This window comes from Tachypleus tridentatus, chromosome 7 (genome assembly GCF_004210375.1).
Source record: "Tachypleus tridentatus isolate NWPU-2018 chromosome 7, ASM421037v1, whole genome shotgun sequence".
Taxonomy (NCBI): Eukaryota; Metazoa; Arthropoda; class Merostomata; order Xiphosura; family Limulidae; genus Tachypleus; species Tachypleus tridentatus.
In genome coordinates this window covers 26,463,102-26,484,923 of record NC_134831.1, presented here as the reverse complement: position 1 = coordinate 26,484,923, position 21,822 = coordinate 26,463,102, and the positions used below count along the sequence as shown (strand labels likewise).

Genomic DNA, 21,822 nt, shown 5'->3' with positions numbered 1-21,822 from the left:
ACTCATTAGTTATTAATACTAATATTTATATCTTATTTATATCAAGTCCAAGCCAGGTACGTGTTTATATAAGTTATGTTTTCTTTCAATAAAATGTTTTCATCATTACTTAACTCTAGTTGTAGCTGCGTATGCTGCTCTGCCACTGATTGGGGTGGGTATAAATCTGTGAAGCTTTCTGTATTAATAATTATCGGCAATAATCATTATTGTAACTTGCATTATTGCTTGTATATTTAAATATATTTATATCTAGAAAAAATTGTGTTTATCAATTTTATTTGTATCATAAATTTGATGTATATCGACATTTGATTAACTCCTAAATTTATATCATCATTTAACTTTGTTTCAAGCTATTTCGAATTATAATACGGAACATTATAAACTGGGCACTTTAGTCCAAGATTTGAATCAATATCAACATTTGATCTAACTTAAAATTCAAATCATAACTCAGTTTATGTTCATCAGTACCAATAAGATTTGATCGTAACCGATTATCAAGATTTTATTAAATCACCCTCCATGGAACAACTGTAATGATGTAACAAAAGTGAATTGCTTGAAATTGTCAAAGTTACAGAACTAGAGGTAAAAAATCAATGAAAAAAAATGAAGTATAAAGCGATTATTGAAATAGTAGTCACCGGTGATTTGTTGTCTGAGGAGGCATTATGGAAGTGCTCTAGTATCCCCATTAGCCAATCAGGGCTGAGTGATAAAAGTAAGTTAAAGATCCAACTACAACTCGAACAAATCAAGTTTGAACACGCTGGTATCGAAGTCGGGAAAGAACAAACCCGTATCTAAATTGAAAAATTGAAGCTTAAAGACATTTGTTTGTTTGTTGTTAAATTTCGCACAAAGCTACTCGAGAGCTATCTGTGCTAGCCGTCCCTAATTTAGCAGTGTAAGACTAGAGGGAAGGCAGCTAGTCATCACCACCCACCGCCAACTCTTGGGCTACTCTTTTACCAACGAATAGTTAGATTGACCGTAACATTACAACGCCCCCACGGCTGAAAGAGCGAGCATGTTTGGCGCGACGGGGATGCGAACCCGCGACCCGCTTAAAGACATAGAGCTTAGAGTCAACTCTAATCGACCAAAGCAAAAAGACAATTTTGAAAAATCAACAACTTTATTCATTGAATATGAATGTATATTTTCGAATGTTCCTAAACAAACCATTGTAAATTTTACCAATATATATCAACTCAGCATTAATTCACTCATCGTTTGTTTGTTTTTAATTTCATCTATTTGTCATGGCATCTTGCACTTGACATAAGATGTTTGCTTCTAGAACTTATATTATTTTAGTTACCATCTTAATTTGGCTTTATTATATCTAATTTTAAAACACGAATGTATAAAGATATCTAGATAATGAAGATGTAAATGTGTTGATATTAATTTCATAATATTTAACCATTCATTACAGGTACAAAATATAGTTTCAATTAAATATATTCAAGTATTTTTTTCCGAAATGTCTGTCTAAATGTTCAGCATTTGGCTATAAAAGTCTTGTAAATTAGATACGGAAAGAAGATTGTAAATTTACACTAGAAACGGTTACGTACCTCATTTTTCTTTAATAGAGCTTATACTTGCATGGCCTTGTTTCTGTGCCAAGATAGGGTTTACCTAGGATGTTTGAAAATATCCGATGTTCCTTAAAAGTGTTCTTTTAGCCTGGTATTTACTTCTCTCCCTGTTTCACCTATGTAAGGTGTATGAATATGTAAGGACATATAAATTGCTTTTAATATAGTGCTCACTTCTGCTGCTTTTCGATAAGATAATGTTTTGAATAATATTTTTGGTGTTTGATCCTAATATCCGTACACTTTCAAAAGGTGATGATAAACTTTTGATTTTTAAGTGTGTGTTTCATAGGTTGGTACTGTTTTCACTTGAAGTTTCAATGTTTCTGTTAAACAGTGTAAGTAAAATCATAAGAAAATATCACATTAGATGCTAGAAAAATATTCAAGATCATAATATCAATTCGTAGGTAAAAATGAATTATAAATAAATTAACATAATTATATCGTATGTACATAAATATATATATGGCATAAAATGAGCAGTATATATATTTACTGTTTACCTTCAACAAGAGAATCTTCTCTTAATTAATTGATTATGAATAATTGCGTTTCAAGTAGAGTTGTATTTATTTTAATTACAAAGAGCTTTTTGTTTATATTGTTTTCATGTGTAGCGGATTTACTATTACGCATTTATTTGAACATTTACGCTTATTTCAGTTTGAAGCATATAACATATGTTGTTAAATGTGTATTACGCAAGTCCTACCTGTTTTCTAAATTTGTGGAAGATTCTCTAGTGTAAGAATTAACAATATATGTTTTACGAAAACACAAGCGTATCTTCGAATATTATTGATTATTAGATAATCTCGCCATAAAGCATAAAAACCGACGCACCAAGAAACAATAGAATATTGTTTGGTAACTATAATAGTCAGTATTTTATAAGCCTCTAAAGCTACATCTGTGACAAATGCTTATTAATTGGGAAACTACAGAATTTGTCCAGGAATGTTTATAGATTTTGAACATTACAAACCGTTTAACTTCAGTGAATTAACTTTGAACATTAGTTTTTCCATGAAGCCATTGCAAAACTTAACATAAAAACTCAAGTGTGAAGAAAAGAGCTATGGAGCACTCCTGTCAAATGAAATTCATCTGTGTATAAACACAAAAGTAATTTGTGCCTCGTGAACCTGGACCGTTAATAAAATATTCACTAACACTAGATAGAGGAATAAGCATTGTGTGTGAGTTTCTAAACATTTTTAACGTAAAAAAAATAAATATTTACAACAACTATTTATAATAACCGTTATTATAAATTATGTTCTTGTTTATATATTAAAATATATTTGTGTTAAGAAATAAAGTTGTGTGCATCAATCTTGTTGGCAAATATCGTAAATTTAATTGATATCATCGTTCGTTTAGCATTTGAATTAAAATTTTCGGCTACTTGAAATTGTAATACGTTAACATATCAAGTCATCCCTTAAGTAATGTCCGATTTTAAGCTCAGAGAAAGAGAAATGATTTCAAACGCTTTTAATGTTATTTAATCAATAATGCATGCTCCGTTATTATTAATTACTTCCTGCCAACGATTCAAAAGCTTCTTAATGCCACTTCTATAAATTTCTTGGAGTTTGGAGGAAAAGAATGTAGAGAGGGTAGTTTTGACATCTTCATGTGTTCCAAACTCTATTCCATCAAGATAGTTTTGCAAACTTCGAAATAGATAATAATCAGATGGGGCAAGGTCTGGAGAATGAGGAAAATGTGGAAGTTTTTCCCAATCTAGCTCTTCAATATATGCAAATTTCATCCTTGCTGTCGGGGGCCGTGCATTATCCAAGTGTAACACAACACCTTTACAATTGATCAAAGCAGGCCTCTTTTCTTTCAGTGCAACATTCAAGCGCTCTAACTATTGACAATAGAAGTATGATGTAATTTTTACATTGAATGGAAGCAACGTTTTTAGGGTGGAGGTCCAAAAACGGTGAGATACGTTCACGAGAGTGCAAAGAAGTGCAAATGTCTACACTTGCTCTAAGGTTGGCTTCTATCAAATCATGGGGATCCATTTTCTAAGTTTTGGCGCCTTTCCAAGCTGTTGCAGATGACGGTGAACTGTTGAATGGCTTGAATTAAGCTTATGTGCTAGTTATTCAACTGTTACAGCACAATCTTTACCAGGTGCAGCTGGCAGCAAGTCATCATTAAACTCAACAGGACGACCGGAACGTGGCGCATCACTTAAGCTGTAGTCACCTGATCTGAACTTCTAAAACCATTTCGACATTTTCTTTCATTAAGAAACTCCGCACCATAAATACTTTGAATGTTTCGTGTAGTTTCTGTTTCACTATTGCCTTTTTTAAAACTCATAAAGCATTATATGCTTGATTTGCTCCTCAGACACATCCATTTTTATAAGGGTTTATTTGATTAATAATCTGTAAAAGATGAGTGGGATTGGTTTCTTTTATTTATCTGAAAATTTTTATACACGTCGTACCACATAATTTAGTCATTAAAGCCTTCTTCAAAGACAGAAAGGATGATGCACTTTCTGTATTAAATTTTCAAACATTACTTATGGGATGATCTGGTACTTAACATTATAAATCATAGACTCGTCCTAGATAAATTATAAAAACACATGTAACTGCCACGCGTTGTTTAATAACTTATACAAAGAGAACATAAGCTATTTTAAAGCCACGAATGTGACGGTGATAAAAAAAAAAAGAGATGTTTAATAAGTTGTTTTTTTTCTTTCTTATAAACAACGTGTATTTGTTTGGTACATTTTATTTAAAATATGAATTATATATATATATACATATATGAGCAGAAAATAAGACAAAAATGCCAACTTTCAGTTCAACAGTATTTGAATAAATGTGTTGAGTTCACTAATTAATTCAACATTTTTACGTTTCCTGCTATCATTGCCAACTATTGCTTTTATATCTTAGATGTTACATTAAAACGTGTTCTATGTCCTTTTTGTATCTTTAGAGAAGCAGAAAATCATTTCATCTTTCATATATCTAGCGAAAAAGGAGCAAAAAACCATTTAAAAGAGACAGTCTTTTACATTAAAAAATTAGCCATCAACCTTTAATGCAACGATATAATCTGAACTGAGAGGAGCTAAATGTTTCAATTTTCACATACAAAAGAAAATGTCGAAACTACTGGTAAACCAGTGTGTGATCCCATGCAATGTCTATAGTACTAGTAAACTAGTGTGTGATCCTAGACAATGCCGATGGTACTAGTAAACCAGTATGTGATCCCAGACAATGTCGATAGTACTAATGACTCAAATTGTGATCACAGACAGTTGGGTTATTATATATATATATGTATTTTAGTGTTAAACTACTACTTCATGGTTTCATACTATTCTGGTTATTTAGTTATATAGAGAAAATAAATAAATATATGTTTTCTTTTTCTTAGTCACGATTCATTCCTTAAAATAAAATAACTAGCGAATTTCATTGCTGTTACTTATTGATTAAAAATACAGAATTATAACACTATGCAACAAATTCTTTACTTTTTCTTGTTTCTGGGTATAAAGTGTTATTTCCTAATTGCTTATGCCTAAAGTAAATGGAAAAGACCTATTTCTCTCTTCAAACTTTGCTTTTTGATCTGAGTAATGAAATTTTCAAATTTACCCGTTTTCCAGAACATTCCAGGTAGATTCAGTGCTGAGTAGCTGATAAAGAAGCTTGAACTTACAAGAATTTTCAAGAACTTTCTAGAATATTGTAGAATTTACAAGAATTTTCTAGAATGTTGTAGAACTTCACTCGTCAAGATGGACTCTGCTTCTGCCATAATGTATCCGGTCTCTGTAAGGCAATTAAAATTGTCTGTAACCTGAATGAGTGGCGCATCTTCATTGATAGCTCATCCAGAAGTTTCAAAGCTGTGCTGCTCTATAACGGGATAAGTATCCGTATTTGCCATTGGCTCATTCGGTGCACCTCAAAGAAAAATACAATAACGTCAAGACCTTGCTAGAAACCTTGAAGTATGATGAGTATGGCTGGGAGGTTATCGGAGACTTCAAAATGGTGGCATTCCTGATGGGTCTCCAAGGAGGCCTTACCAAATTTCACTGTAATCTTTGCCTTTGGGACAGCAGGGATACTGCAGCGCACAATAACAGGAAGCACTGGCCACAACGGAACGAGTTATTTGTGGGGAGACACAATGTCAAATGTGAGCCACTAATGGACCTCAGGACCATTGCACATAAAATTGGGTCTTATGAAACAATTTGTCACAGCTCTTGATAAAGAGTTTACAGCCTTCACGTACCTTCGAAACTTCTTTCCTAAGCTGTCTGAGGCAAAGGTCAAAGCTGGTATCTTCGTTGGACCACAAATAAAGAAGATCTCGGAGTGCACAGAATTCTCCAAGAAGCCTAGTAGGAAAGAAAAAAGAGCTTGGGGCAGCTTTGTCGCAGTCGTTCAGGGCTTCATGAGCGATCACAAGGCCAAAAGTTATCTGGAACTGGTTGAGACTCTGGTGAAGAACTACGGCAAAATAGGCTGTAGGATGTCTCTAAAGTCCATATTCTTGATGCTCATCTTGATAAATTCAAGGAGAACATAGGAACATACTCACAGGAGCAAGGCAAGCGCTTACACCAAGATATACTGGACTTTGAACTCCGCTACCAAGAAACGTAAAACGAAATCATAATGGGAGACTATATTTGGGAGCTGATATGTGAAAGTGATTTACATTACAGTCGCAAATCTCGAAAAACTACTCACTTCTAAACATTTGTGTTCATTTTCATATAACTATAGTATAAATAGATGTAAATCTTGATTCCTATGTTGTTTTATTTAGACCTTATGTAAATAAAAATGTGCAAATTCCTTCGTTTTTACATAGAATATAAATTAATTTCTAAATTGCATTATCTATGTCACAAAAGCAAAGTTTGAATGGAATAATGGCCATTTTCTGTACTTTTACAACATAAGAAATTAAGAAATCCTATCCAGGAACAAAATTTGTGTTACATAGTGTAATATACAAAGAATATTTTACAACAAGTAGAATTACGTCCAAATGTTAAATCCTCATATGATTACGAGGGTTTATCACAATATTTTTAATTTTATCTGTTTTATGGTTCAAATTTTTTATAATTTCCATTGTTATTATATTCTCTTCTTTATTACAAATATTTTTATACAACGTCATCGACCTGTCTAGTATTGCTACAACCACATGATGTTCGTTCTTTCTATAATTCAAGGTGTTTCTTTAAAATCTTTAGTTAGTTAGTTAATTATCACCATTAGATTCCATCAAGAAACATAGGGCCACAATCGCTTGCGGATTCTTCAACAAGTATTTAAGTGAGTAGGTTGTTAGCCCACTGCACCGAGCCGTCCCTAATTTAGTAGTGTAAGACTAGAGGGAAGGCAGCTAGTCATCACCACCCACCGCCAACTCTTGGGCTACTCTTTTACCAACGAATAATGGGATTGACCTCACTTTATAACGCCCCCACGCCTGGGAGGGCGAGCATGTTTGGCGCGACGCGGGCGCGAACCCGCGACCCTCGGATTACGAGTCGCACGCCTTACGCGCTTGGCCATGCCAGGCCAAAATCTTTAATATACCGTATTTATGTCTGAAAAAGGGCGATTACTAATCGATAAGGGCGATGTCAAAAAGGCATGTCATTTTATGACTTTCAGTTCACAATTTGGCCCGCCAACCATTAAAAACACGTTTGGACCCATTTTTTGAAATGTCGATATATGATAATAAGAATGTAGGGCTAATGAGTTAGACATAGTAATTAGAAAAGGAATAAGACATTAACTGAAAGTTGAGCTTAAGGAAAACACAGCATTACACTTTATACAATATATTTCTGCTTTAATATCTTATCTTTGAGTTTATATAGTTTATTATTTTTAACTAAGTTTATTGATATCGCTATGATGGGCCTTACACTTTTTCAGTCTCAACGAGATTTGATTTAACCATTTCACTTTCTATTTTTTAAAGTTTTCTGTACGCTGTGCTACCATGGCTATGTTTATAGTTATCAGTTCTTATCATTTAACCTAAAATACACATATATAATGTACTTGTTTTCAGTAATCAGCAAATAAGAATTTGAAATTTAAGAACTTATAAGAATAAACCAAATAAGAAATATAACTGGATTACTTAGCAAATGTAGGAACAACGTTAAGATATCAATATACCAATGACGCCGTTTTTTAAAGAAAAACTTAATATTCCCAAAGTAATATTGACGATAAGAGAATGACGAGTTTACGTTGTAGAAACTTATCAGTAGGCAATATGAAAAATAGTTTTATATATAATTCTGTATTTCATTAGAGTATAATATACTTTTCTTTTTCGGTTACTTTACGACTATTATTGTTTGTTGTCTCAACTAAATCATTTTACTGAATTACAAATTCTTTATAGTAAACTGTTTTGCGAAGTTAACATGCATCTCGCGTATATTTTATACCTTTGCTAAAAAAATCGAAGTAAAACAAGTTATCTGATGTTTTAACAAAATCTGTTTTAAAAAGTAGCTAAATGAAAAGGAAAAAGGCTAATTTATTAGTAGCTCATTTGTTTTGTTGGATGCCATTCGTGAAACGTTGGTATATTTTGTAGTCCGAAGATTAAGGGTTTGAAATCTAAAAAAAAATTATAGCATATATCTTTCAAAAACAAGTGTTTTTTGTTTTGTTTCTTTCTGGGATTTTATTGAAATTGAGCTAAGTTTAGAAAATATGTTGCATAACATGCATCTCTTAGACCAGTGGTTCCCAACTAAGAGTGCTTGCACCCCCAAGGGGTGCGAAATAGCGTTCCAGGGGGTGCGAGATAACAGTTGCTTTGGCCACCTTCACCTTTATTCTTAAATAAATAAATACTCTGAGGGGTGCGATAACATACTAAATTTTTTTAGGGGTGCGGGGCATAAAAAAGGTTGGAAACCACTGTCTTAGACGATTAGGTGTTATTAAAAGTAGGTCGCAAGCCAAAATCTCGTCACAAGTTTGTTTGTTTTTTGAATTTTGCACAAAGCTACTCGAGAGCTATCTGTGCTAGCCGTCCCTAATTTAGCAGTAAGACTAGAGGGAAGGTAGTTAGTCATCACCACCCACCGCCAACTCTTGGGCTACTCTTTTGCCAACGAATAGTGGGATGGACCGTTACATTATAACACCCCCACGGCTGGTAGGGCGAGCACGTTTGATGCGACCGGGATTCGAATCCGCGACCCTCGGATTACGAGTCGAACGCCTTAACACGCTTGGCCATGCCGGGCCATTAGTCGTTCAAGAATCTAACTCTAAAACAAAATGAGAAGAAATCGGCATTAAAATATCTATATGTATACGTATATACATATATATATATATATTATACACTAATAATAAATTTAGTGCACAGTTTATCCTTTGTATATTTTTAAGCATTCGATTTTACGTTTAACAGGAATAAGAAGCAATATAATACAAAATGATATGTTGTTGTAGAATGAGATTGTTAGCATATGAAAAGCAAAGATATGCAAATAATTATTTACGCATAGCTGTCCCTAATTTTGATCTCAGATGCTAGAGAGAAGGCAGCCACACAACAATACCCACTTTTCAATCAACTTTATAACGTACCCACAGTCCTAAAGTGCAAAAAAAGATTTCGTAATTAGGCTCACGAACCGTCTTATTTACAGTTTGAAAATACTAATTACTTAGCCACGCTAAGTCCAAAAATATGAGAAAGAACACAAAATGGTATACAAAAGAGATCAGGCTTTGTTAACAGGTATAGTCAACCTTCAAACCATGTCCGGCCTCACAATATGTGAAACATCAAAATATGATAATATGAGAATAACACTAAAGTGTCAGGTATTTGACTACGTTTTGAAGGATAGAAACAACAGATGTATTAAATAATAATGCAGTAAACAGGAGGAACATGAATTTCTTAAAAACATTCAAAAACAAAATTTCTAAAATTTACCTTCATGTTTCTTATTTTAACAACTTTTGTAAAACTTTTTTCAAGTCATAACCGTTTATATAGTATAATAGTTTCATTTTTATAGTCATAATACTAGATACATTTTTTTAATTAGCGAAGTTACTTACAGGTTTGAATACGAAATTATTTAATTTTATTTCTTTGTGGAACATACATGATAGAAAGATTGAAATTTTCAACCAGAAAGACACCTGTACACGTGCACTGAACGACCAGGTTAGAGACTCCTATAATTTGGGTACAATCGTCTTTACTTTTGAAATACTCAAAAGATAAGAAGCAGCCGGGTGGCAGCACGTGTCATTACAAAGGCTTTATCATTGAATCGAGTTACGGAATTGACATAAGTTTGTTTGTTTGTAACTTAGCACATAACTACACATTCGGTTACATGTGTTCTGCCCACCACAGGTATCAAAATGCGGTTTCTATCATTCTTAGCTCTCAGACATACATCTGTGCCAGTAGGGTGGAGGTCTTTCATAAGCAACCCTCACCTCCAAGTATGGAGTACTCAGAGCCACGTCTCGAACTTTGTAGGATTTAATACGCAGCCAAATACACCAGCCAATTAACCACAACCAACACAAAGAGTTTTGAGATTTTAATATTAAAACTTTGATTCTTCATAAAAGTAGTTGCAATTTCTCACCAATTCTATGAGCTTTTGTATTGAATATAAACTCATTTTTTATTGAATATAAACTCATGATGCTTTGCAGGATAATAATTGCGAAAGTCACAAAATCTTAATAGCTTTTGTTTCTGTTAGGTAAGACTGGAAGCTTATACCGAGTCTATTTGTTATCAAATTTATTAATGTATTTGTTTTCAGCATCCATTAAATATAAACCTGAGCATTTTTAACTGTGGTTTTTAAGATGTTAATAACGAAATAATAATAATATAACATGGTAATTTAAGTGAAAGGACTCTTGTAAATGACGTTAAAGGTTCTGTAATTTGATCTGTAACTATTAAAAAAATTATTAAACAATTAGACAAGTAAAATGTTATATTAAAGCGTTCGCTAAATAACTGTTGGTGAAGTAATAAGCCACTTTGAAGAATTTACAAGTTTTGAATTTGTAAAAACGAGTGACAAACGTGTAGAAATCTTACTAAAAGAAGAAGATCAGGTATGGCTCATAGGTTAGCATGTCTGAACTGGGGATCTAGCTAAACCACAACCAAGGGAACGGGCTTGGAGAAATCACGATCTGATGGTGTAAAAACTTGCTCTGCACTTTAACATTGTTGGTGCACTATAATAGTGATGATAAAATCCAACTATTCACTCAAACAAGCTTAGCATAAGTTGGTGCTAGGTGCTATTGATTAGCTGCCTTTTTGTGGACTATAAGTTCAAAATTATGCAAGATACGATTACCTTGAGTTGGTGGTAGGAATTATTGACTAGTTGCCTTCTTATAGACTATAAGCTCAAAATTATGCAAGGTTGTGCAGAAATAACCTCATATAGCTTTGGGTGAAAATTTCAAATACAAAAATGCAATAACGATATTGACAGAGTGAGATGATTTATTTTAAATTACCCCTTTTCAAAGATTTCTTAAAAATAATTATATTACCTATATATACTTGAAAAAATCTACAAGCTAGAAAACATACAGGATCCTTGCATCCTGTTTTAGAACATGAAGTCAGTAGAAGTTTTTTTTTTCGAGTTTAAAGGAAGATGTTTCCTTGTTGTAAGCTTTCTATCATTTAAAGTAGGTACAGTGAGTATTATTTGTGCAACCACTAGGTTAGCTCATTCAAGACAAACAAACTATTTCTTAATGGAGAATAAAGTCATACATCACATGAAATATAATAATGAATGAGTAATGGTAAAATGTAGATAATGCATTTTAAACTGAAGATTAAGTTTCCTGAAAACACTGTATTAGAAACACAACAGGTATCTAAAGTGAAAAGCCACAACAAAATAACTGTGAACTAGTTGATGTTTCTCTTTTTCTTTTTTAAATCAGCTAACTAAAGCCACAAGACACAAAAGGTTTACGTATATAAAGTTACCAACTGGAAACTATTGACTTTGTAATACATATTACAAAATTCACACCAGTTTTACACGTTTTTACAGATTATATCCAAAGCAATATTTACACAAGATATGAGAAAATCACCGTATTATTATAGTTGAGCTATTTCAAACTTTACTCCAATTTTAAACATTAAAATTCGCACTTTTAATGAATAACGTCGGTTACATTTCTTACTTACAAAATGTAATTGGACATCAATTCAATTATGTGTTTAGCCAAGAACCTAGTAACTAGCTCTAAGGCAAAAATAAATCTTAACTAAGCTGGTGTTTACTGTCACAACCTTAGGACAAACTTAGACAAGGTTTTCAAAGAAAATGAAATAAAGTAATTTAGTCCTTTTTTGTCTATGCCTTAGGTTATAACTGGCTACATTTTCGGTAGCGCTTTATGTCACTTGGCATCTCAGCTCTTTATTGTTCATTAGTTTATTATTCTAGTTGGGAATGCTTACGTAGAATGTCTGTAGTGTAGTATGTTGGTAAGCTATTATTAGGACCACTTCATCTTGTCGACTTTTTCTCAAAAAGATCATTTGTCTACTTACAAATTATTGTGTTGATTCGTTGCCAAACTACATTTTTCCTACCATCATCAGCCAATGAATTGAAAAATTCTAATTCGATGGTTGAGTATCACTTCGGTTAAAACGGCACCAAGCAGTATTATTGGTCCTCAACTGCTTGATCAGTGTCGATTTATTGATTAACATCCAGTTTCTGTTCTTTTCTGAAAGGAAATAAGACACATTTTAGGTCTATCTTTATAAAATTGTTAAGACATTCTGGTTATGCTTTAGCTTCCACTTCTTTCCTTATAATGCATGGTGAGTTCTCATGTTTTCGTTTGCACTTGGCCGCGAATTAACTAATTTCAGTAACGTTAAGAAATATATGTATTTGGCAACATTTTTGCTGTATATTATTTATATGACTCATTTCACAGCCTATCAACAAATCGAGGAAAGTCAAAGACGCTATACAAAATAGAATACTGAATAAATTAAATATAATAAAAGATTCGTTTAGTCAGTTTCTGTTTATAACAACTTTAATTGCCGCCATATATTTTATGTTCACCAAGTACAAAGAAGAAATGCCAAAAAGATTGAGGTTTCTTCCGCAAGATTAAAAATTTAGACGACAAAAGTTTACTTAAAATTAATAATAGTTACCTTGTAGCCTAAACAAATATAAATAAATCATGTATAGGATATTGTTATCCTCATCACATGCACTCTTTAGCAATATCCCTAAAAGATTTACTCTTAGGTATAGTAGTCCACGTTCCATGAGAAAACAGATACCATCATAAGTAAAAAAAGGGCAAAAGTGTGCTGCATGTGAGAACAATAAATAAAGCTAAAGATTTAATATTTTAAGTGTATCAAAGTGGAATTTAAAGTAAAGGAAAAGTTTGTCCTGAGAAACCAAAGTAAGCATTATTGTAACTCTTCCATAATTTTAGTCTTAATTAACTATGTTTTTTTCCACATGGAAAGGATAGAACTTTTAAAAGTTATTGAATTTTTATTAAATCGAAACAATGACTGTATTAGCATTAGCAAATAATATGTAAACACACAATGCTGTATAAAGTAATATAAAACGATGTTTAGATCTACTTTAATGAAACAACAAGTTTCAACTATTTCATTTCTCCAATAAAAGCGCGTATGTAAAAATGTTGGAAATTGTTTCCATACAAACCCTATATAATAAGTTAAATATCAAACCTGATGAACACAGCACAGTGTTTTCGCGAATCATATTGCAATTTCTCTACACAAATTTTCATTGATATTATTAGCTCTTATTGGTTTTAATGATTTCTAGGACTTATCTTAATTATTGAATAGAATAAGACGCTTATTCTGCTTTACAGAAGAGAGTAAAGGTCCATCACTCACTGCCGTCTGCGTTAAAGTTCTCATTCAGTGCTCGCTTGACAGCAAAGCTTACCAGTTTGATTAAAGATTTCCCCTCTCTCTTCAGCAAAACAGGATCAATAAAGAAATATTGTGTTTTTCTTTTTCGATAAAATGCGATCTCTTACAACATCTTTATACAAACGTTCTTTGTTTACTTAAACTTTGTTCTTCTTTTAAGAAAAATAATAGGAGTCGACGCCGGAGCCATAAAATATTTGATTGAATTTTATATAAACGCAACTTCCTCGTCTCATAAAACTTATCCAGTTTCATTATGTTATATTTAAAAAAAAAAATTGACGGTCTTGGTAACATTGTTGGTATGAATGATCTGAAATAAAACGGCTGATGCAGATGTTTAAATCTCACAGGGTATTTTTTTTACTGCATTAAGGGTTAATCGTGTACAGAAATGGCTTGCCAGATTATCGACCATCTTATTCGTTAAATGTAAGTAAAATGTGTTATGTTAGAAATATAACACTGTTTCTGTTTAAGTGTAACTCCAGTGTTAAATTTAATTATTTTTAGAACAGACAGTTTATGACAAGTTTGTTTATGTAACTGTGTACGAATCGCACATTGTGTAGTTCAATGATTATGAATTGGCCCTTGTTCTATTATTACGTCATGTTACTAAAACCTTCTAAGTTCTAGGCCTCGCTCAGACTGTAAATACGCGTCCAAAATATAGTTCGACTCAGAAAGATTTAGAGTTTAGTTGTGAAAACATATCGTGGTCGTTTTTGAAGTGAAATTATCACATATTATATTGTAATAACAGAACTAGGAAAATAGTTTGTTTTATTAATTATGTTCTAAATTACTTAAAGCTCTGAATACAATTGTGATAACCAATAGTGTAACCAAAATTTCTATATATGTTTCATTTATTTTAATATCATATTTTAAAACAAGTGGACTGTGTGCTACATGTTTATTATTGAAATTTATCGCCAACAAGCTACAAACGCTAACCGTTAAAAAATCCCGAATACATACATAAAACCTGACATATAGTTTAAATAACGATAAATTTTACTTAATATATCTAAGGACGGCTGGTATGGCTATTAAAACTTTTACTAATAAAGCAGAGAACCAAGTCTCGACCTTCTTAGGTCGAAACGTTCTTCTCTGCTTTATTAGTAAGTGTTAATACACGCATCAGCCGTCCTGAGATACATTTTTTCTTCAAATGAACCCATCACGAATTTAACTTAATATTTCCTGGAAAAATTGTTTCACTTCGTACTTTAAGGTTGATTTTATTTGTGACGGATTAAGTGATTTTTTATAGAGAAAATGCACTGAAAAATGCTTTTAAATATGAAATCATAATGCCTGCACATATTATGAATATTCTTAGCAACTTATAATAAACCTGTTTATTCGCTATTAATTAAGAAGAGCGACATCACTAAGGAAAGTTACAAATTTGAAACATATTTAAACATACACTTAATGTTTCTGCAAATAACAACAGTATTATTGCTAGCATAAATAACTATTCTCAATCTTATACTAATTATGCTTTTTAATTTATATCACCGAAAATGTTTTATTAATCCTATGGCTGGTATGTTTCTCATTTATTGTAAGTAGTTGTCATCATTGATTCTTCAGAAGATGTCACTTTTCGTTATGTTGTAAAAAACTATAATACATATTTTTATAGGCGTTGAAGGTAATACTGCGCTTCAGTTATTTCTTGTGCAAGTAATAATCACAACACTTCTAAATAACAGAAATAGTTTTGTTGTTTAGCAGAAGCTACAAAATGTTCTGGCTGCGTATAGTCCATCACGGGGAATCGTGCTTCTGATTTTAACATTGTAAACCCATAATATTACCACTAACTCACTTATGGACAACGTGTACACTGAAGAACAAAATCAGTTCTAAGGTAAGAAAGCAATTATTTTTTAAAAAATTATAATTATTAGTTGCCTAGTACAGAGGTGTCCACAAAGAAAGGTGAATATAATAACAATGTCTAGAGTTGAATATGACACCTTTTCTCTGTTGTTACATGAGTTTTATCCTATAGATTCAGTAAAACAAAGGTGTAGCATTATCAAACTACTCCGACTAGGTACAGTTGCTTTAAAAGGACAAGAAATGTGAAGCAGAGCATATAACAGCAAACTAATATTTATTAATTGTACTAGCAATAATGGAGCGCAATTTACTCTCATCTACCGTGCGAGAGATAAAAATATAGTATTTCTTTTTGAACATGCCTCTGAGAAATGTACCATCGTCGTGAGTGATTCAACACACGAAAAGTCCCGAATTAAGAACGATCTGACTACAGGTTGTCTCTCTAACCACGTATATATGACAAAAACTGTAATTAGTTTCACTCAATGAGAAAAGGTCCCATATTAATTTCTCACCTGCAAGACCAATTCTTTTCCCAAAACCAGAGAAGAGTTTGTTTCTTGTACTTATGCTCGAAACTACACAATGGTTATCTGTGCTTTGCCCACGACAACTATCGAAACCCGATTTCTTGCATTGTAAGTTCACAGACGTACCGTTGTGCCACTGTAGGGGCACTTTTTTCTATTTTAAAGCAAAATTGCATTGGGATATCTGCTGTGTTCATCCCAGGGAATCGAATCATGGATCTTAGCACTGTAAATCCGTAAACTTATCGCTGTGCAGAGAACAAAAGCTATGTTTTTCTAATTATTTTAGAATATTATATATTCTCTTATCAATCTTACCTCGTACTCTGAGAGTGCAGTAAAGCTCTGTATTTCGAGGTGAGCCAGAGGTAAGTTTACAAGCTTCCAACTCTAAAATACGAAGTTCGATTCCTTGTAGTATACAAAGCTCTGATAGCTCATTGTGTGGTTTTGAGCTAAAACAAACAAGTGAACAAACAAAAATTTCCCCAACTTTAAGTTGCGTGATAAAAGTGTGACAGTTAATCTCTTAACGTGGATGGTAAGTCATAGGTTATTGTTAACTGGCTGTCTTCCTCGTAGTTTATAGTTCGAAATTAGGGACGGCAACAAATAGCCTAAGTAGCATTACTATAAGTACAAAATACAAATACAGAAATTTTTAATATGAAAGTACGTCATACTAATATCAAAATAAGTTGACAAACAATGATTTTATAAACATAATAAAGTCGTTTGTTTTGGGGGGAACACACTATAGGTTTCGGCAGATCATTGATAAGTCTTTATATACTATGATTCAAACTCGTTGATTGCCAACTTATTAAAATGCTGAAGCCACTGCAAAAAGATACAAAACTCAAAAAATATTTTGATTTATGATGAAATTAAACTGTACTATTCTTGGTCTTTAATTTTAAATCTCTATATAAGAGCACAATTAATGTAAATCGTAACTTTTTTGTATTTCTATTTAATATTAACTTTGGTCATTGTCTTTTTGTAAGCTCTTGAATATTTTCTTCTTCTCCTTGAAAATCATACCATTGCATAGTGTACCTCCACCAGAGGCTTATGTTGGCTGGTGTTTTTAACTGCTAGCGATATTTCCTGAGCTAGACAGGCCAAGAAGTAGGGGCCACATTAAAGCTAGTCTTATGGTATTCCAGATTAAGAATTAAGTAGAATTCTAATCACTTACTCTCATTAAACAAGAATAAATTATGATATAGAGATTCTACTGAAAATTAGCGACATGACAAACTCCGGAAAAAAAATTATTCAAATGCTTTTCAAATGCAATAGAAAGCTTAGAAGAACTGATTTGACAAAATATGGGAAGAGTGAAAAGCACCGGAATATTAGAACAAAAGTTATATTGTTAAACTACTCAATAAAGGAAAGTAATTAAATATAATAATCGGAGAGGAATTGTTTTATTGACGGTTCTAAGTAAACTGGTGTTAGAAAGACCAATCATCAATAAAATGGAGTGTAAAAAATATTACGAAATAAACAACAGATTCAGAAGAGATAGAAGCACAATCAAACAAATCTTTAAATTAAGAAATGTAATTGGAAAATCAACAGAACATAATTCGAAGTTATATCTCAAGTTATTTTATTACGAAACCAAATTTGATAGTGTTGATAGAAGAAGTCTGTGGATAATAACTGCAAATGATAGGATGTAATGCAAATTAATTAAAACCGTACACGTTTAGAGTAATAGAAAATTCATAGTAATAGATATTGTCCAAGGAATAAAGAGATTCAAAGTGAAATCTGGGGATTGAATAGCGCTGTATGTGTAGTTTTCTTTTTCTGTTACTAATGGATTACACCATACGGAAAACATCAGAAAAAGCGAATACTGGAATTAGAGTGAAACTGACAAACAAGTTGGAAGATTCATACTTTGTTGACGATGTCATTTTTATGTCCTTCAATTTCGAACATATGCAATAAAATCTATGTGTTTATATAAATACTCAATTAAATTCGATCTAAAATTAATTTTCAACAATTCAAAAACAATTATAATTAACAGCCAAAAGTAGGATAAGTTTGAAATTAAAGAATAGGAATTGAGAAGCCATATTCCTTCAAATATCAAGCATGTGTAAGCATAATAAAACTCACAAATAGAAATAAATAAAGCAAGGACTCCATTCACTAACTTAGAGAAAATTTGGGGCAGTAATATTTACTGATTGAAAACAAAAATAAAGAATTTTGATAGTTATGTAAAATCAATATTGATCAACGTTGCTGTATGAAACAGAAATATGGTTAATGGTGGTAAGTATTAGCTAAAGCTAGATAGATTTCAGCACAGATGTTTTGGCAAAATATGAAAAGTGTGATAACTCCCAGAATTCTTGTTGAGAAATTTGTAAAAAATGGTAAGGAAATTATTGGATAAATAGAAGAAATACCGAAGCTTTAAAGACATATTACATTCTAAGAATAAACACAGAATATAATCTTAAAATAGTTTTAATATGTATGCCTGAGCAAAAGCGAAAATACTGCCTGTCCTAAATCCACGTAGAATGCTGTTGAGGAAGATGCAAATTAGTTTAAATGGTCTTCATTGAAAATGCCCGATGTAGGAGAGAGAGAGACCAAAGCAAAGGTGTGTGTATCAGTACAAACAAGGGCCCAAAAAAGTCTTAAGGAGGTGCAGAAAATAGATTTTGTTTTTATTAACAACAAGATAAAAAGCCCACCAGATTTCTCATATGATTTTTAGAAATTATCTTCGATGTATTTTGAATTTAACTAATAACAAGATATATATAGGGATCATGCGAGAGTGTAATACAACAACTTTTTAAAACATTTAATGACATCAAACTTAGAAAACATAAAAGAGCTAGAAACAGGGACTATATAAATTAACAAATTAATTTCTAACCATTCACGTACATACTTTAAATTATTGAGGCAGTTAAGCCATAACAAGGCAACAGTAGTTTGTGCAATGATAGATAGCATTTTATTTAAACTTGTAGAACTACAACATTTATATCTCACTAAAGGTGATAGCATTTTATTCGAACCTGTAGAACTACATTATTGGTATCTCACTAAAGGCTCAGAAAGGTGTCTGTAGTGCATCAAACTTCATTTGCTTTAGATATGTGAACTCTACGAATTTACAGCACAGAATCCGGGTTTTGATTCTCCTCGATGGATGGAACGCAAGTACCCCATTTTTCGCTTTGGGCTAAAAGTAAAAAAATAAACAAATATTTGAAATCTGCAACAATAAAAACACTGAACTTTATTTGCATATCTGCTACAAAGTTCTTCAATGTGTTATTGAAACTCGATTTTTTTATATGAGCTAATTAAGGATATCTGATAAAGAAATAAAAAATGTATAAAGGACGATGTTAGAAGACGTTTCTTTTTTATATGAGCAAATCAAGAGTAACCGGTAATAAAACATAAACTGTATAAAGAGCAATGTTAGCTCATGTTCCTTTATTTTATATGACGTAACTAAAGGTTCCAGGCTAGGAAACAAAAACTGCATTAAAGGAAATGTTCTACAACACTCATTTTTGTATAAGCTAACTAGGGGTATCAGGTAAGGAAACATAAAATATATAAAGGACAATATTAGATAACGTTCATTGTTATATGAGCTAACTAGGGATATCAGATAAGAAAACATAAAATATATAAAGGACAATATTAGATAACGTTCATTGTTATATGAGCTAACTAGGGATATCAGATAAGGAAACATAAAATATATAAAGGAGAATATTAGATAACGTTCATTGTTATATGAGCTAACTAAGGGTATCCGGTAAGGAAACATGAACCGTATAAAGGAAAATGTCAGATAACGTTAATTTCTCTCTTTTATTATTAAATCCTTAATGATTTAATTAGATGCTAATTCCAGAACTTGCTTTGCAGAAGGTAATAACTGACCTCTTTCACCGTTTAGGTATTTGTGTTCTTAAATTTAAAGTAAAAAATATATCAACAAAGTGGAAATGTGTCATATTTAATGCGTTTTTTTTCTATTCGCCTTTTGCGACAAAAATTCTGAAAAAAAAAAACATGTACATTGTTGGATTGTTTCTAGTTACCATCAAACTAATGTCTGTTAACTCATGTTAACACAAACACACATAAAGGATCATCTTTTAATTTAGAAGATCCAGCATGTATCCATCATTGAATAAGTCATGAAGTTCCATCAATGACCATCACAATATAAACGCTGTACATTTGTTAACTACGGTATCTAACTTTTAGCCTTATATATAATGAATTTTTTATACCATAATTTTTTTCTATAACCAGACATTACATCCGTAACCTTTCTGTGCATTGAATGAATTGTTGTGTTGTTAACACAATGAAGGTAAATACTTTGTTTCTATGTCAAAGTTGAAGTGTTTATTTATCTACATGATTAAGTGTCCACTTCTTTGGTTTTATAATTTAACATTTTGTGCTTAAAATTGAACCTGTGATCAAATATTAAAACGTATGAGGGGGCCCTGCATGGCCAGGTGGGTTAAGGCGTGCGACTCGTAATCCAAGGGTCGCGGGTTTGCATCACCGTCGCGCCAATCATGCTCGCTCTTTTAGCTTTGGGGGCGTTATATTGTAACGGTCAATCCCACTATTCGTTGGTCAAAGAGTTGTCAGTGTGTGGTGATAACTAACTTCCTTTCTTCTAGTCTTACACTGCTAAATTAGGGACGGCTAGCGCAGATATCCCTCGAGTAGCTTTGCGCGAAATTTAAAAACAAGCAAAGAATCTGCTAGAGGGAAAGTACAAATATTATTATCTAATTATAAGTTTCTGATGCTGGGATATCATTCCCGTTAGACAGTGCATATTTAAACTGATTAATATTTATATTTTTTTATTCTTTATATATATGTATATGTATTGAACTCAAATATTTTCATATTTTAAAACAGAAGCCGCAACACGTACATTCACAGAGGTGTACTTAAGTGAGCAATTTTTATCCTAAATATCACAGAAAACAAAGTAACATACAGGAAGTGCCTATTCATGTTTTAGAGTGTACTTCGATTATGTTCTAAGGTCCATTTGGCAATCACTGTTTGTGATAATCCATCATACGGTGACATTTTCTCTTGTTATTTTACAGGCTTTGTAGTAAAGTCTGCTGAGATACAATGTGCTGAATGTCGGAATCATTGTTCTACTGTCACAAACGAAGCTTTCTTAATCTCTTACATCAACTTATTTTACGACGTCATCTGAAGAACAAAGAGGAAAAGAAGATCGTAAGTGTACTTTACTTCTTAAATCAGAAAGATAACTTTACACACTCTCTCTCTGTAATTCAGCATCAATTTGATCAATAGTTTCAGAGGAAAAACATTTTTATATACACAGTAAGCATCCATTACTATTATTTGCCACATCAGATGGTTTTACTCTTTTAACACTTGAAATCATCAGTTCTTAACTTTTGTGACCATTGTGTATTTCAATCTTCATTAAACTCCAGATAAAAAATTTTTGATAAATACAAAACAAAACATTTACCGAGTTTTATCTTATATTGTGGTTTCTTGGCCCCAGCTGGAAATAGCAAATAAAAGTGAATTTCTTCTATAACGAATATTTATTAAAACAACTAAATCGTTGTTGTGTTTGTGTCCGCTAGTACAAATGTCAATAAAACGATAGCGGTACTGTATGTGTTTTTCGTCTCAAACTAAAACAGTGTAATTTTCTG

At 32.2% G+C, this 21,822-nt stretch overlaps 1 long non-coding RNA gene across 1 annotated transcript in view; it reads right to left on the bottom strand.

Annotated features, from left to right (window-relative positions):
• Nucleotides 1-18,939: 18,939 nt before the first annotated feature.
• LOC143257960 (uncharacterized) overlaps nt 18,940-21,822 on the bottom strand; it is a 42,443-nt gene continuing 39,560 nt past the window's right edge. Inside the window, exon 4 of the long non-coding RNA XR_013032052.1 lies at nt 18,940-19,301. This is a non-coding gene — a long non-coding RNA (uncharacterized LOC143257960). The remainder of the gene's footprint in view (nt 19,302-21,822) is intronic.